This window comes from Bidens hawaiensis, unplaced genomic scaffold (assembly GCF_021521415.1).
Source record: "Bidens hawaiensis isolate Kalapana, Puna unplaced genomic scaffold, B.hawaiensis_p1.1 tig00047000_1, whole genome shotgun sequence".
NCBI classification, from domain to species: Eukaryota; Viridiplantae; Streptophyta; class Magnoliopsida; order Asterales; family Asteraceae; genus Bidens; species Bidens hawaiensis.
Genome location: NW_027506020.1, coordinates 77,894 through 97,458, shown reverse-complemented (window position 1 = coordinate 97,458; position 19,565 = coordinate 77,894). Strand labels below are relative to the sequence as shown.

Here is a 19,565-nt window from a genome sequence, read left to right as displayed (position 1 = left end):
ATTCCGTGAAAGTTTTTATTAACTCTGATATTTAGAACCGCGTTTATGAGTAAATCCAACGTTAAAGTGAGACACCGGTAACGAGGCCTCTCATTTTTACTCATATACATTATATGTATGTTACATTTACTAAATTTTTCATTTCTTTGTTAAACTGATCAGAAATTGTAGCAGATGCAACGAACTGTTACATTACACTTGATGCAATAGCTCGTTACATCTATTTCAGTTTTCGTTTCTTGTAAAAAAGGAAATTTAAAAAAAAATTCTAGTAAATATTAACGTACATATTGTACATATGAATAAAAAAAATTAACAAAAATGGTTAATTTGAGTTCATTCAAGTTCTAAAACTCAAATTCTTAAAAATTTATATATATATATATATATACATATATATATGTATATATATATACATATATATATGTATATATATATACATATATATATATATATATACATATATATATATATATATTTTGCGTCTTCAATTATTATTGAACAATAGGTCATGTTTATGATTATTAAAATCTAATTTTCCTGTATTTTAATAGTTAAATCTAATGCCAAGACTAATCTGTCTAAGCAGTTGTATTTGCTCCTCAAAGATAAAGTTAATGAAACGGTAGTCTTAATTATTTCACTACTTTTATATGATTAGTCAAATGAATTACCTTATAATCCTCTTAACCCACTACTCTTATATGTTTAATCGAATGAATTACGTTATAATCCTTCCAAAGTTCTGTTTGCAAACTCCTCAATTTTAGAACAACAAGCTTCATTGGTTGGAAACTATCCGGGAATGGGCTTGCAGGATAATTGGCCCAATCAAAATACCGTAACTCATTTGAAAGATATACGGGGCCTTCATGATATGTTTTAACCGTCTTATTAGAATTACCAGAACACCCACGGACAATCATGACTTCCTTAATCTTTACCATAAGGCATCTTAGATTATCCATGTTTGAAACAATTTTACAGAATGGTAATATATAAAGGTCATGGTCGTAATAATGGTTTTCAAATCTTATGGCCTTAATGTTGTGATAGTCCTGCAATAAAGAAGGAAAAAATGTTATGTTGAGTGTCATTTTGTGTATATTTTGAAAAGCTTAACCTTTACCAGAGTTGTATCCTCAAAGAACATGTTCTTGATTTCTTCATCTTTCCAAACTCTACTATGTTTTTCAGGATTCTTTGGATATTCTCCTCTAACAATATAGTGTCCCATTTCTTGAACTAGATCATGCATATCAAACCTACCATCCACAAGGCTTATGAGAGCTTTTTGTCTCAATACTTTTATCCCTATTTTAGGGTGATAATCACAAGCCTCAAGTATCTCCATTGCATCATCCATGGTTTTCCATCTCCACATACATGCAATATCCAAAAATAATTCTTTTTGGTAAGTTTCAAGCCCATCATAACTAATTTTGAGCACATCAATGACCTTGGGATCTGGGATGTTTTTTAACTTCTCCAAGGCACCTAACCACTCATTTTTGTCTTTCTCATATAGAAAAGAACCTAAAACTTTAAGTGCAAACGGGAGCCCGGCAGCATAAGAAACCACACGTAATGAAAGTTTATCGTAATCTTCTACAGGGTCTTTTTCATTATAGGCATGTATATCAAAGAGTCTAATAGCCTCTTCATCTGATAACAATTTGACCTCATATATTATCTTTACTTTGTGGCTTATTAACAAATGCTCGTCTCTGGTCGTGATTATTATTAAACTCCCACTACCAAACCATTTATCTGATCCAGCCAACGCTTGTAGTTGATCAAGATCATTAACATCATCAAGAAGTATCAAAACTTTACTTTTACATAACCTACTTTTTAACATGTCCTTTCCAGTCTCAATATGCTGTACCCATCGATGTGTTTTAAAAATGCCTGATATAACTTTTTCTTGGAGAGTTTTTAATCCTTGTTTATCTTATTCCATCCGAATATTGTCAATAATACAATGACCTTGAAAGTGACGAGAGATCTTTTTATAAAGAGAATATGCAAGTGTCGTCTTACCACTACCCCCAAGTCCCCATATTCCAACCATGATGATTTCGTTTGATCCAATGTGTAATTGTGATTCCAAATCATTCAAGCGGGTTGTTATCCCAACAAGATCTTCGTCGACATCGGAATCAAAGGCACCGAACAGTCTATCAGAAATTGTATCAACAATTTCTTTTATGACTTTTGATTCATGCCTGCAAATTGGATGTACACAGATAAATAAATACGAGATATTCAAAATGGGATAGAACCACCACATAATTTTCAATATCACAAATACTTGTCATGACCATTATCAACTAATGCCAATATAAATAAACGTAAAGTAATCTATAAATTATGTATGTACATAATTTAATATAAACTGAAAGTTACTGTAATCTTATTAACTATATATGTTTTAAACAATAAATTACAAGCTCAAGACTTTATCAGCTCATGGGCTAAGCTCAAGGAGAGCTTTGGCTCGTTTAGGTTAATCTGGCAAATGATACTTTCCCAAGCCGAGCTCAACCTTGTAAAAAGAAAAAAAATGTAAACCAAAATAACCAAATCCAATAAAAACCGATGGTTTGGTTTTATGTTTTCGTAAAACCCGAACTTTTAGTTCGATTTTGGGGTTTGCGTGTAATTAAAACCGAATATAATTTGTTATCCCACATCGTTGCTAATGACAAACAACGGAGAATGAATTGGCTATAGGCCAACACGAAAGATTTTGTCCCCTTGTCACATTTGGCCTTGTTGTGTGAGCTTTTCTTTTACCCGATGGCAACTTAAATATGTTTGTTTTATTTTTCTTTAATAAATACTAAGTTGTTTAATTTGAGTTTAAGTTAAATATAAACAAGCTGTCTTACACGTCAAGTTAGATTGAGGTTTTTACGAGTTAAGCTCGAGCTCAACGTTTGGCACTTTAAGCTAAATTAACAAGTTAGTTTGCCTAACTTTAGGACCCAAAAAAAATTTAAAATACAAAATGAAACCCCATGTTCATTATTTTTAAATAATTTTTTTCCTCAAAAATTTCAAGCCAAATAGTAATAACTGAAATCAAACCAAACACAAAACAAAAACCAAAATAACAGGAACTAAGTGGTTTCAAAAGTTTAAAACCAAAATAAAATTCTAGTTTCTGTTGTGAATTGAACTTTAAACAGACTCATGTATACCCTTAGTAAAAAACATTTAACAAGGCATAGTTCAAATTTTAGTTTCAAGATGAACCTAACTTAAATTATTTCTTTTTTAAATTGAAGGGTGTGAGGGCGGAGTTTGACAAAGAGGCAACTTTGATTGACTATATTACACATTCAGGGCGGAGTTTGACAAAGAGGCAACTTTGATTGACTATATTACACATTCAAGGTTCATATATGTATTGTGCAGGTTGTGTTACAAATTATGTATATGGATATTTTTATTGTGCAGGCTTATATATGTACTATGCAGACGGTATTACGAACTGGGTATTGAACTAGAAAATTCTGAGATTTGGTTAAACCTGAAAATGTTTTATGATTAACGAATTAATCTTTGATTTAAATAATGAACAATTTTGAGATAATAATATGTGGACTTGTAACTTCCTTTTAATAATTAGTGGATAAAAAAAATAAACATATTTACCTGTTCTAATAAAAGAAAATACTGAAGACACATGTCATTTGGAGATTAATCCTAGCCTAAATTTCCAGCTCAAAATATTAATTAATTTCAATGAAAACATGTTTATGTCAATATTATCAAAAAATATCATTCTATACTTTATTCAAATAACTAGTTACCTAAATTATATTAATTAAAAAATATATGGGTATATATGTTAATATAATCAAAATATAAATTTATACATGTGTATATAATGGTGTTAGCAACTTTCTTTGGTTAGAATTAGGGCTGTCACTTTTACCTGAAACCCGAAATCCGACCCGAGAAAAAACGTATCTGAACCCGAACTAACCCGACCAAAAAACCCGAACTCGAGAAAGACTAACCCAAACTCGAACCGAAGTAATTCGGTTGGTTCTCGGGTTTGATTTATAAGTTTCGGGTCAACCCGAATAAACTTTTAGTTTTGAAATTAAATATATTTTTAGGTATAATAGGCTTAGTCTTAGCCACTAACGTTATCAGAATTTGGTCATAATCAATTGTTGTCATTACAACTATTATGAATCCATTGTTTATTGCTAATTTATGTTTTTAGTTTATTACTAATAGCAACCGTTATCGAACAACCAAATCACGCCAGATAGAAGACGATTATGGTTCAAGTTAGTTTTACTCTTCTTTTGAATTGTTTTATCAAGTTATGCTGGTTTATTATTTGATTCTTTGTTTACGAGCAAAGAATAATATGTTGTTTTAATTTTAGCATTTATTTATTTATTTTTTTGGTTTGTTTTCTAGGATACTTGAAACCCGATTAACCCAACCTGAAAAACCCGAACCCGAAAAACCCGTGAGAGATCTGGGTTGGGTTTCGGGTCACGATTTAAAACTTTAAAACCCGAAGAACCCGACCCGAAAAACCCACAACCCGAAAAACGAACCCGAAGAACACCCCTAGTTTGAACTAGGTTATCGATTCTTTGAGACAAAACTTTGTTTTCTTTATGTACCAGTTTCTTAATATACTTTCTTTGACCTAGATGCTACTAAAATTTGTAAGTGCAGCACGTTAAACACAACATATGGAAATGATAGTTTGCACATTTGTTTATGTAGGTCCCAAAACGATCATTCGAACGGATTTTGCACTTGATATATATTTCGAGAAGATTTCCCCGGCAATCGCACCAAAAAATCGACTTCCTTTTTGATTTCCTCCCGAATAGGTTAACCTTTCAAACTGCTGCTGAATCCATGGGCAGGCAAGAGACAACCTGGCGAACTGAAACATCTTAGTAGCCAGAGGAAAAGTGCGGTAAATCAAACGACCGAACATAAATAACATAAAGATATTATAAGGAACGATCTCGTTTTTGGTTAAAAGATTAATAACATAAACAAAGAACCAACCCACCCAAGGTGAGCTCCACTTGGGTTGTGATTTACATCTTACAAACACACACCTATAAATTAAATAACAAAGTCCTATTTATAGTAAAAGTTAAACATTCTAGAAGATCTCTTCCCCGTTGAAGCTAAACGCGCGTCTCGAAGCTCTTGTTTCGTGTTCGGTTTCCTCGTCATCTTTAATTATTAACCTGACCATAAAATATATAACGGGTTTCGTAATTCAATATCGCAAGTCACTAAAATTGGCCTTACAATCACCCCTTTGACTTATGATATCAAAAAATCGTTGAACCGTGTCTCGCATCTTCACGAATCAACCTGATAAAGCCGAAGTCTCTTCAATCACCCCCTAAAGGTATGATCCACCGTGGACAACGATCAAATGAACAAAGCTTGTTATTTCCTCTTTAAGTCCAAATTCGTATCCAATTTGTTCAAATTTCCTCAAGTTATCGAAAGCCTCGAAAATAGCATAGAAATAACATGTTTTGAACACGGTCCAACAATGACGAAAACCCGAACAAATTTTGACTTTTTTTCAGTTGGTCAACCTTGAACAAATAATTATTTCTCGGCCCGAAAACTTCTTGCAAACATGTGGCTCGATTCATAATTTTTTGTAGTTGAATTACTTTTGTGTGACCATGCCCAATTATAATATGAGACTGATCCATTATTCTGGACCAAAACTAAAATAAAACCAACAGCCAAATAAAGACCATTCTTGCTGGACCATTTTTGAAATATTATATCAGCTTAACCATATTGGCCCAACTCTTCATATAAGCCCAACTTAGTTTCATTTTAACATTTAGGGCACAAAAAAAAAAAAGATGAACCTGATATGAGATCAACCACCACAGCCGCCAAACTTACTACCACCGGTGACGGCTGTCGGAAAGCTCTCCGGAAAACTCGTCGGAACATCCAATCAACACCGCCGCCACCTTCTAGCACTAACCACACCTCGTTCAATACTGTCACAATCACTACCATCTCTTAGACCACCGTCGGATATCATATCCCGGCCACCCCAGCTCCCGCCACCGCCGTAGTCCACCATTGCGGACAACACAACCCCCATTCTAGTGACCGGCAGCCGGAAAACCGCGGCTGCCGAAAAACGCATCCAGCCACCATCGCCACCCTCCATTATCGCACAATGCTCACCACAGTCACCTTTTACCACCACTCCACTTTCATCACCTCCCAGCCATCACCCTGATGTAATGGTGTAGGAAAACCAATTCTGGCGACCTAGCCGGAAAAAAGTTAAACACCGCCATAAGCGCCGCCATCGGCTTCTTCAACCATTTCACATCATTTTTCCACATCACTCATCACTACAAAACATCTGTTGTCACCGTTGTAGCCCCCATCAACATCGCGGCCAGAAGAAACAATCTTCGGCCACTACCGCAGCCACCACCACTTCAAACAACCTATATTCTCTCTTTCTTTATTTCTTTCTTCATTTCTTTTCCGGAAAATCATTGGCCAAGAATCGTTTTTTTTTTATAAATTGAACCCTGGACAACCACCATTCACCACCGCCGGCAGTTACCGGCAAACCCGTCGGTTACATCTTCATCCAACAGTTTCAACGACCCGAAATAACCAATACTCGTGTATCAGAGTTTGATATTTTAAATATTCAACTTGAATTCGTCATTGGGAAGAACCGTAGGGTCGTCGGATTTTCGGTGTATGGCGGAACGGTTCCCGATACGCCCGAAAATGGCACTTGTAGATCTCGAACATCCCGATCTACAAGTAGAAGGCTTCAAACACGCTTATTTACTTTCCAACTTTGTTTCTAGATCTAGAAACTTTATTTTCAAAATTTCAACAGGTTTTAACGTCTCGGTTCGGGTAATAGCGGAAATAGAACCCGAATATCAAGAGAAAAGTTGAATCATAAGATTCGACCCGCTCTGATACCAATTGTAGGTCCCAAAACGACCACCGAACCATTCGCTTATGCATAGAGCATGTAAAGTGGAATATGGATATGATTTTCAGAAAGGTCAAGAGGTTTATGCATAGAACATGTTAAGATTTGCCGAATGTAAACAAGAGGGTTGGGTTTGATAAGCTAAAAGTGAGATGCTATAATTGTCAAGATTTTAGTCACTTTGCCAAAGAGTGTGACAAGCCAAAGAAGGAATATAACGAACCCCGTAATCAAGATAGAAGCTCGGGTAAGAAGTTTAATTATTCAAAAGTAAAAGCTTCTGGTGGTGATTCTTCTAAGCCTGCTGGTTCATAAGCATTGCTCATTGCTGATGGAATTGATTGGAATCAACGATTGCCGGGTAATGGTAATGGTAATTAAGTAAACCTTGATTTGTTTGAATCTGCTGAGAATTTCCAAGATGCTCAAGGTGAAGGATAAGCTACCGAGAGTGAATCAGAGACTGAATATGATTCTGATGTCTCAATCAACATGCAACCAAGTTCTTTTGCATGTATGGCCAAAATCAACAAGGTTAGTCCTATATATGTCTGAAAACACATCAGATGAATCCGTTAAGTTACCTGAAAATGTTTCATGTAATGATTAGGAGGAATTAAAGTCAAAGTTTGACTTAACTCATGCTCAAATTGAAACATTACTAAAAGAACTTGCTATAGTCAAGATAACTATCGACAATCCTCGGATTTAGAAAAGAAATCAAAAGATAAAATTGAAGGACTGTCTAATAGTAATCATGATCTGAAAGCAAAACTTTCAGGAAAACTGATTATTGTTGACAAACAATTTCAAGAGATTCTCAAATTGAACCAAAATTACTGAACTTGAAAATGAAATCCTCGAGTTAAAGAATAAGTTGGGAAAGTTTCGAAATTCATCTTTTCTTTTAAGCAAAATAATTTAAGTTTCGGGTAAACAAAAGGGATCGAACATTGGTTTAGGATTTGTAGAGGTTCCTCCACCATTCTCTAATGACTATTGATAAATACGATACAAATACGACAAGACAACCAGATTTGAGGCATTACATGCTCTCATTAGTACTTACTTTAACACACAATTATATCAACCTGAGCTTGATTACATGATAATCACACATCTTGTAACAAGGTTAATGACGTTGTTCATTCACATCCAAGTGTTTCCCAAATAGATTAGGATACGTTCTTTGGGAAAGTAGAAAATGTTGTTAAAACTTAAAAAACCGAATCAGTTGTTAATGTGGAAAAACCTACACACATTTCTCAAGAAAAACCAACTCATCCTTCTTCATCAGCTTAAGGATCTCACATTCAAAGAAACAAAGTGTTTGTGATGACTGTAGAAGAGGTTGTGATTGAGGACGTATCTGAACCTCAAAACATACACAAAGAAAAGAATAGTCCACATTCTAATCACATCTTTTGTGAACCTCATGATTTTGAGGAGGTGGTGTATGGTTCAAATGCATCTAAGATCAACAACTCAAAGATTAAACCCAAGAAGTCAGAAAAGCCAACAATTTCTGATGAGGACTTAATGCGATTCATTAATACTTCTTGTGGTAAGATAAATACAGGGTGTGTGTTTAAGTTAAAAGGTGTAAACAAAGTTTTTGAAAAAAAAACATTCCCTTACACTTGATCAATCCAGAACTGATCGAGAGTGTCTTTCAGAATGAAACTTCAAGTTTACATGATCTTGAGAAAGCTTTTGCACGATCTAAATCGTTAAACAAGCCAATAATTAAGCCAAGTTTGAAACAACATTTGAACACTGTCAAACCTGTAACGTTTGTTAGTTCTACTGGAACTAACACTTTACAAGTTTCTCTAATTGATTAAATTTGGAATTTTACAAAAAGATAAAGGCTGTGATTTATGACGATTTGGATATTGTTAATATCTCAAGTGATTCTTGTCAATCCAACGTTACACAATCGTATGTTAAACCACAACTTACGTTCGTGGATATGAGAACCTGATTTTTATGTGGCGAACGTAGACATGTTGTAAGAAATTGTGGAACAAGGAAACTGAAGAATATTAATCATGTTACCAAGGAACAACCCAAAAAGGTTCATTTTGTTAAGGAGATTCTAAAGAGATCACCATCTCAGGTTGATGAGACTCACATAACGTTTCATGATGTGAACCCACACAAGGTGGTTCATGTTATTGATAACATTTTTAAGATAAAACCCAAAGTGTTTGTGCCTTCACAACCACTTTGTAAAATTATGATACAAATGTGATTAAATATGAATATCTAAGATGAAAGTCAACGAGACCTGTGACTTATTCATAAGTGCATAAATCACAACTGGGGTCTAAAGTGATTAACTATTCTGATGAAAAGAAAGAGGTACCTAAGACCGAGGCTTGGACTGCCTTTTTGGTCTAATTGTGTTTTTTGAAATGTGTAGAGTTTATCCAGGACCATCTCGGGGGAGAAAAATGGATTATGGATAGTGGATGCTCTCTTCATATTACTAACAATATTAACCTTCTTACAAATGTGAAGAATATTCTAGAGGGTTATGTGGCTTTTGTAGGTAATTCAGGGAGCGTGATAACCAAAGAGGGTGATGTGTCAAACGGTAGTATTACGTTTGAAAAAGTAAATTATTGTGACAAGGTGGATCACAATTTGTTGAGTGTTTCTCAAATTTGTGATAAGAAGTGTACCACCGTGTTTACCAACAAGGAGTGCATAATACTCAAACCAAGAATGTCATTCCAGAAGACATGGTTGTTATGAGTTATCCTAGGTCGAATGATATTGAACATGAGTACTAAAGTATCGACCTCAACTTCTGTGGAAACGTGTTTTATCTCTAAAGCAACTAAGAAAGACTTTATTCTATGGCACATGTGTATGGGTCATATTCATGTCAAAAGATGAACCGTCTAATGGCTAATGATTTAGTGGAGGGAGTTTCGCTAAAGCATTTCAAGTTGACCGATCACTGTGTTGCATGCAAAAAGGGCAAACAGAAGAAGAAGTCGCACCCGAAAAAGTTATTTAATTCCATTGTTACTCCACTTGAACGACTTCATATGGATTTGTTTGGTCCTGTGAATCGTGCAAGTATTGCTGGAGATTGGTATTGTTTAGTTGTAACTGATGACTATTCGAGGTACACGTGGGTGTTATTTATGAGTTCTAAAGATCAGACACCGGTTCTTGTGCAAAATTTAATCACCAAGATCGAATCACTTTACAAATATAAGGTGAGATGCATTCTAAGTGACAATGGTACGAAGTTCAAAAACACTTTATTGGACTTTTTCTGTATTAAAAAAGATATTCATCGAGAATATAGTGCTCCTTATGTACCATAGCAGAACGATGTTTCTAAACGGAAGAACCGAACATTGATTGAAGCAACAAGAACAATGCTAGCAGGTTCAAAGCTTCCTGCTCATTTCTGGAATGAAGCCGTGAATACTGCTCGATACAAAATACATGTTAAGAGCTTCTCAACAATCGTAAACCTAAATTAAAGTTCCTTGAACCTTTTAGGTGTCCTTGCACAATGTTAAAACGAGATGCGGAAAAATTCGATGAAAAGGTTATTTTCTGGGCAATGCATCGCCTAAGAAACGAGTCTTTAATTTTCTTCGGGTTGTGTAGAAGAGTGGTGCCATATCAAAGATATCGAAGTACTTGTTGGGGAATCTTCTCATACTGTGGAAGATATCGCTACTGACGAATGTCACTAATTTAAGTTATCATGTTGTTGTTCCTGAAAATCTGATACTTCAGATTCACACATGTCATCCTTAGGACAACATCATTGGTGATATTGATGTAGGTGTTCGTACACGACATCAGATTGCTAATGAAAATGATGATAATGTAATATGTGCGTATGCTAATTTGCATTCTTCAGGAATCATGAGTACTGCTTGTTACACTTACTTCTTATTTCAAATGGAGCCGATAAGTGTTAATATGGCACTTGAAGATTCTTCATGGGTGAAGCAATGCAAGAGGAATTGAAACAGTTTATCTGACTGGGTGTATGGGATCTCATAGATTAACCTGATTGGCTTAAGAAGCCTATCCTAACTAAATGGGTCTTTAAATGTAAGAAGGATGACCGTGGCGTCATAGTTAGAAATAAAGTGCGTTTAGTCGTGCAAGCGTTTCATCAACAAGAAGGCGTAGATTACATCAAAGTGTATGCTCATGTTGCAAGATTGGAGGCCATACGTATATTTTTGGCCTATGAAGCCTTCAAGAACATTGAAGTATATCAGATGGACGTTAAGAGTGTGTTTCTTAATGGAGAACTTCATGAAGAGGTGTTCGTGAAACAGCCTCCTGGTTTTGAAGATCATGACTATCCAGACCGTGTTTACCGATTAAACAAGGCTCTATATGGTCTACACCAAGCCCCAAGAGCTTGGTATGACACGCTTGCTGGCCATAGTGGATTCAAACGAGGAATTGTGGATTGTACCCTATTTTACAAGACTGTCGGAGAAGATTTTCTCCTTGTCCAGATTTGTGTCAATGACATTATATGTGGCTCAACAAACGACAAAAATTTGAAGGACTTCGAAAGTTGATACAGACAAAATTTGAGATGAGCTCGATGGGAGAGATGAATTTCTTTCTAGGGTTGCAGGTTTAACAGTCTGACGCTGGAATTTTCATTCATCAGACGAAGTATGGGAAGGATTTCTTGAGCCAATTCAAGATAACTGTCGGAAAAGTCCCTTCTACTCCTCTTCCCATGGGTCACAACTTGTCATCATATGAATTGGAAAATATCGTTGATCAGACCCTTTACCGAGCTATGATATGTTCTTTAATGTACTTAACTCCTTCGCTTCCTGATATAATATTTGTTGTTTGTTTGTGTGCTAGGTATCAAGCGAGTCCCCGAGTGACTCATCTGGCGGCGGTGAAGCGTATATTTCACTATCTGAGGGGTAATCCTAACATCTGGTGTAACAACCCGAAATTTCCAAAATGATATTAATTATATTATTTAATAATAGAGGGAAAGTTGACTCGGGTTCAGGAAATAAATAAAAGAATAGGAGTTGGTATGGGTCGGGCTAGTGTCGGGTAATGGATGTGGGTTATGGACTTGGATTAATAGAGATGGGTTAAATGAGAATGGGCCTTAGGTCCATGGGATTTCAGGGATATAAATATCCCCTAAACCCAAAATATCTTTCATTTTTCACCAAACTCCCTAACACACACACCACACACTAACTTCGCCGGAACCGGGCCGAGCCAAGGGAAGAATCGGGCAGGTCCAAGAGAAAAAGATTAGTGTGCTAGCAGGTTAACGAGATCCAACAAGCTCAAAGGTATGATTCTTGATCTTTGAAGTTTAAAGATCCAAGCTTTTTTAGTGTATAAGCGACCGAAAATGGTCGGGAAGCGTAGTGGGTGAGATTGAACCATAGCAAGGGTGTTAAAATCGCTCAAAATGCTGGAAAGAAACCGAACAGCGGCTGTCTGGGCAACTTCGCCTTCATCTGGGCAACTTCGCCTTCATCTGGGCAACTTCGCCTTCAACGCGACGAACTTCGCCTGCAAGCTAAGTTCGCCTGATGAACTTCGCCTGCAAGCTAAGTTCGCCTGATGACAACTTCGCTGTAAAGTTAAGTTCGCCTGATGATAACTTCGCCTGAAGCCAAGTTCGCCTAAGGTTTAACTTCGCCTGAAGCCAAGTTCGCCTAAGGTTTAACTTCGCCTGAAGCTAAGTTCGCCTTTCAGGTTAAGACAGTTAATGTAAATAAAATTTTTCCAAGCTGACCTGGCAGCTCGACCCCAGCCAGGGGCTCTGCCCCTTGGACCCTGCTAGGGGCTGCCGCCCCTAGACCCCGCTGCCAGGGGCGCTGCCCCCGGACCCCCGTTCGTTGTGGGTAGTAGTTAAGACTGGAAAGATGATATGAGTAGTGATAGTTGTTTGATACGTGTACTTGTTATACAGTCAGCCGTGCACAGCTGAAGAAAGGGATTACGATTAACGGTGAACGTAACCGTGTTCAGGTGAGTTTCTAGCCCCATTCTTTATTATGTTTTCGGGGCTGTGTGCATACTCGATGTGTTGTTAATACATTTATCCTAAGTGATAAGTGTATGTCATATGTGATATGTGTGATAGATATGAATGATTGTTTGTCGGTACGCGAACGATCTTCGGATATTGCGCGTACTGTCAGGTTAAAAATAAAGGTACGAATATTATATATCGAAGATGTATGAATATTTCAAATGAATACTTGTCGGGGCGTGAACGATCTTCGGATATTGCACGTAACGACAAGGGGTATGGTTGTTAAATGAATGAGGTAAAGAATGCCTAGAGTGTTCTTATGTTATAATGTAAGTATGTGTATATAGGTACACGAATGGCATGTGAGTTCTACGTTCGACATAGTAAGTTAGGATGGCAAATCCCTCTAGCTTCTGTCGGACATAGACTCGGCTGGTGATGGCGTAGTTAAGGACTGCGAGCCTTATACGTGAAGTAGATGATATATGTAAACGTAGATAAGGACTGCGAACCTTATACGTAATGTAGATAGGCGTCAGCATAGGAAAGGACTGTGAACCTTATACGTGCTGTATTTGTAGCATAGGGGAGGACTGCGAACCTCGTACGTGCTATGAATTAGGTTGCAACATAGGGAAGGACTGCGAACCTTGTACGTGTTGTGGATGTATTTCAGCATAGGAAAGGACTGTGAACCTTATACGTGCTGATTTTGTAGCATAGGGGAGGACTGCGAACCTCGTACGTGCTATGAATTAGGTTGCAACATAGGGAAGGACTGCGAACCTTGTACGTGTTGTGGATGTATTTCATCATAGGAAAGGACTGTGAACCTTATACGTGCTGATTTTGTAGCATAGGGGAGGACTGCGAACCTCGTACGTGCTATGAATTAGGTTGCAACATAGGGAAGGACTGCGAACCTTGTACGTGTTGTGGATGTACTATGGTATAGGAAGGACCGCGATCCTTGTACGTACCATAAATGGTGAACATAGGTAAGGACTGCGAACCTTGTACGTGTTCACGACCTTGAGTACAGGTATAGACGGTGAACTATGAACGTACTCTCGGTAGACTGAGGTTAGTGATTGTAGATATGTATGTATGTATGGTAGCAAGTATGTATGTAGAACAGAAGGGTAACTAGTGAAGTATGGATATGTATCTACGGATATGTGTGTATGTGTATGTATTGTATGGTGTTCGATTAACTAGAACTCACTCAGCGTAGCTGACTTTTAGTATGCACGCAGGTGAGCTGATTATAGAGTTAGCATGAGGATGACACACGGCATGGATTGAACGGCTGGCATCTGAAGGAAGTAGTAAAGATGTTTTAAATATAAAGTTTTGTGTTATGGTATCAAGGAAAAGATTTAATGTTTTGTAACAAATGATTGATGTTTTATATTCCGCGAAAAGTTTTAATAAACTCTGATTTGAAGAACTGTGTTTATGAGTAAATCCGACGCTAAAGTAGGGTCACCGGGTTCGGGGCCTTACATCTGGTTATGGTATCCCAAGGAAGATAGTTTCAATCTTACTGCTTTTTCCGATTCGGATTATGGTGGATGCAAATATCAACTTCAAGTCTACTACAGCGGGTTGTCAATTTCTAGAAAGCCTGTTTGTTTCCTGGAAGTGTAAGAAGCAGACAACGGTCCCCATTTCAACCGCAGAAGCCGAATGCGTAGCAGCCTTGAGTTGTAGTTCACAGGTTTTATGGATCCAGCAACACTTGCGGGATTACGGTTTGAAGTTTCTTACTACTCCCATTTTATTGATAACTCAGCTGCTATTTGTATCACGAAGAACTCCGCGCACCACTCTAAAACGAAACATGTTGATATTTGTTATCATTTTTATTCGATTGTTTTGAAAAGAAATTAATGACATAGAGAAGATGCACACAGATTATCAGAAGGCAGACCTTTTTACCAAAGCGTTTGATTAAACAAGATTTAAATTTTTGCTTGGTTTAAATGGTTTAAAATCTCTTGCTGATATCTTTAATCTCGGATAATCATTTTTATTTTGTTTGTACATTTTTGTTTTTATTTCTATAATATTTTGGTTTTCAGAGGAGAAAATGGGAAAATACAAAAAAATTGTGCTTTCTGTTTGTACAGGAAAAATCCAAAAACACTCAAATATTTAAAAAATACATAAACATTAAAAATAGTGCTCCTCAAATCAAAAATGAGTTTTGAAGCCAAAAAGAAAATATAATAGTACATTGGTCATTTATTCTGAAATTTTAGTATAAAAATAGGCTTAAGACTGAGTGCTTAACTGTATTGGTCAATTGGTAGGTCTTAAACAAACAACTAAGGTAAATTATGTGATATAAACATAAAATTTCCATATTGAAAGAGGTGTTAGTCTCTTAAAAAAGTCTTGGTAATGAAGGCAGAAAAGTAATAGCCTATCATACTCAAGCCTTAAGTTTGTTTGATCACCAAAATCATAAATTCAAAATAAAAGCATCTAGTTTATGGTTAACACTTCAACGGTGTATGGTCTTATTTCCTCAAATACTGTATTGATGGGATGCCTGGGCACTGTGAGTCTTTATGTGGCTTATTATCTTGGTATATATAATCTGAATACTTAAATGCTTTGAGAGCGAACCCTTATAAGTCAATAAAATTGATCATTGTTGTATGTTGTACAAATTCAGTACTGACTTGATCAAACACGCTGTTAGTCACACATTGTTCCTCCCTTGCGTGCGTCTTAATACCAATAAGAAACGGACCCCAGAGGATACAATTTCCGTAAGACAAATAGATGAACTCGTGCATACTTATTCACAGTAAAGGAAGCTTGGTGTATTGCTTGATAATGCGGGATATACCTTGTATTAGGGATTATGGACTAAGATTGCTCAAACAATATAAATCATACATTTTGATCTTCAGGCATAATGGTTTAAGTTAAGTTGGGGTGACATGGTAAAAATCAAATTAAGTCCGAACTAAGATTAGAGGCTGATAGTTGCTGATATCTTGTGCCTTAAGTGAATGTTAATCATATCACAAAAATACTTGAAAGTTTGTTAAAAGATCTAAGTGGACAACAATATCAATGACCGACTTAACACAGTCACAATAAATGCCAAAGAATAACCTTGTTATGGAGGATTTCTTGGTCAATATGATTCTCCGCTCAACTCGCAAAAATGTATACTGCTTTCGTAGATTAGTTTTCATATTTGTCTTAGTCTTAATTGTTTTTCATTTGAAATATTCAAAAATACAAAAATATTTTGTTTCTGTGTTATTTTCGATTTTTGAGCTAATGGGTAATTTTGAAAAGGAAAATAAAAAACGAATTTCTCACGTATTTAAGTTATGCACACGTTAAGGTATTGGTTTTTACCTTTTTCGGGTAAAAGTTTGAGGTAATTTTTAACAAAGCACAAGTTTTTTATACATATTTAATCCTTGGAATGATAAAATGAAAATTCATTTTTGCATTTATATTTAATTCCATTTGTTACAACAGTTGTAACGAATAGAACCAATTCGTTAACTTACTAGATAACGGATGATGATCATTCGTTGTGATTTTGATAACGAATGGCAACATTCGTTATTGTTTCATTCTCTTCCGCTGTTCTAATAACGAATGACATCATTCGCTATGATTGAGATAACAAAGAGAGAGTTATTTGTTAAGATGTTATTTAATGATTAATTCGTTGAGTTTCTTTAACGAATGGTTGCACGAATAAATGGTCATTCGTTAGTTTAGAACTAACGAATGGGCTTATTCGTGTACATGGGTTTGCATGAAAACATTATAATATATAAACCCATATGAAGACAAATGGACTTCATTCGTCTTCCTCGTTATTCACAATATACATAGAGAACCTCTGGCCAAATTTTTTAGAATTCTCAACCATCATTAAACTCATTTCTATTGATCAATTATTTTTCCTAAGGTAGAGGCGAACTCAACTACACCATTATCGTCAAGTTTAATTAACATTTAAAGGGTTAATTAGGGCTTTAATTGAACATATAAGATTTTAATCATATTAACAACTTAATCATCATGGTTTGATATGTTTGTTGATTAGGATTATTTAACGATAAGTTTCCGAGTCCATTGATATCAATGTTTGACATATTCGTGTTGCTTTACTCCTGATTGATATTTGAATTTCATGTTGACTGCTTCTATCAATTCAATTTGGACTTTGACTTGTTTGGAGTCAAACTATGATATTTATCTGTCCATATTCGTTATGAATCACGAATGGGAGTTCCATTCGTGTCTACAGTGGCCGAATGAACTCATTCATAGATTTTGATAACGAATAGGAGCATTCGTGATATTTTATAATGAATGATTATTCATTCGTCTATGATATATAACGAATGGGATTATTTTTTATATCTAACGATTCAATTCTTTCATTAACAAAACAGAACATTCATTAAGTTCATTCGTTAAAATAACGAATGAGATCATTCGTTGTGTTTTCCTATAATGAATGGACTCGTATAACGAATGAATAACGAAGAAGATACAAAAAGCACTAGCTATTGCTGAATTGGCGTATGACAAAAAGCACAACTTTTATGCGTTTTTGCAAGATGATTTGTTGGTCGAGAAATCTTTGGAGATATGATAGCTTTCTTGCACCGGTCAAGAATTTATCATGCTATTTCTGTTGATACTACTGTACATTTTAGCATTATTCGTCTATTTAGGGATAATGCTAAGTACGTAGATGTCGAGAAGCATATTGTCGCTGAAGTGCAGAACAAGAAGATCGTGATTGATGTTGATGTGATACGCAGGGTTCTCCAATTTAATGATACTATTGATCATCCTTGTGAGTTTGGTAAGACGTTGATCAGAGGATTATTTCAACGATTGCATTACAAGGGCGAGCTTGATAATTCACAGTACAAAAAGGCCTACTTATGTGAGCAATATAAGTACTTACTTCATGTACTTATCCATTGCCTGGGTGGAAGGAAGGGACTTTTACGAATGCAGGATTATGTTGCAGTCTGACTTCGTAGCTCCATTCTGAACAAGTTGTTCAACTTTTCGGAGTTGATTTTCTGTCAATTAAAGGAGAACTTCTTGGTTCGCAAGAACAAATTCCTGATGTATCCCTGATTCTTGCAGCTAATTGTTAATTATTTGGTTCCTGACTTGATACATGATCCAACTCTGGTGGATGATGTGACGGTTTTAGATCACATGACGGAGGATACTATGAAAAGAATGAAGATGTATCGGAATCAAGCTCTAAAGAACATGACACGGTACAAAAGATTGATAGGTCACTTGGTGAGACCTGATTATGTATGTCCATCTAATGATCGTTGGATTCACTACGATTCTGATTCAGAATGTGAAGGTGGACCAGTAGGGAATGATGATGGTGGTATGGAGGAAATGGTGGAAACGGTGGGAATGATGGTGGAACTAGGGTGGTTGTGGCAATTCGTGTTGAGTCTGCTCAACGTAAGAGAAAGCGCAAAGCACCAATGACAAAATAGCCGAAGAAAATGAGGAACCGTAGAGGTGGCAGAGTTGAGATTGGTCCGTTTGTACCAAGGTCATCAGTTCCAAAACAAGCACCGGTGGTTACTACTATTGTTAGTATCCCGGCTATCACTTTGACGACCACAACATCCTCTGATCCGGAATTTGCATCAATTCCACAACGATGCTATCTCCGATGCCGTCATCTCCTGCTTCCACTATTGCTACAAGTCTAACAACGATGCCAACAACGATGCAGCCTATGGACTTTTTTGTATATGGCTTCCAATCGTCCACAAGGCCTGATGCAGCTACCTCCTCCAACATGGTTTAATTTTCCAGTTCCTCAACAAATGGCCTTGTTGTTGAATTTGATATATGTTCAGGAGAATCAAATGGTTGCCAACCGTAAATTTCAAGAGCATATAAGGTTGGATCAACGCAAGATGGTGAGCCACATCTCTTATTATCAAAAAGAGAACCATGAGTTTTGGGCTCTTGTTACTGCTCAGGGAGAGAAATCAAAGAATAAGAAGACGCCATTCTTCAACTGACGTGCAAAGACGACATGCTAAATAAGTTGAAAGGCAATGACGATGATAAAGACCCTGATGCTAGTACAAGTGGTGGTGAGCAGCAACAAAAGACATCAGGTACTTCTGGTTCATCTGCTGCTGATGTTGGTACTGAAGGCAAATATAAGCAGTTAGTGGTGTATCGTGTCACTACTAACGTTCAACCTATTGAGTCTGTAGAGGTCAATACGGTTCTATGTATGGACAATGTGAAAGGTGTTGTCATGAGTATGGTTAATGTAGATGAGATTGAGGAAGGAGAAATCGTTGATTATTCGTTATCCTGAGATCAAATCTCGTTACTTCTTGGTTTGAATGATGTGGAGTTGGATGCTTTGGAGAATGAGGAGGACGTTAAGGTTATCGATGACGATAGGTCAAGTTCGAAACGACTATCCCGTCTCGGGATACGTTGTTTAATTATGATGACATC

At 36.4% G+C, this 19,565-nt stretch overlaps 1 pseudogene; it reads right to left on the bottom strand.

The window, feature by feature from the left end:
• Window positions 1–19,565, bottom strand: part of LOC143616397 (disease resistance protein Roq1-like) — a 37,190-nt pseudogene that overhangs the window by 3,854 nt on the left and 13,771 nt on the right.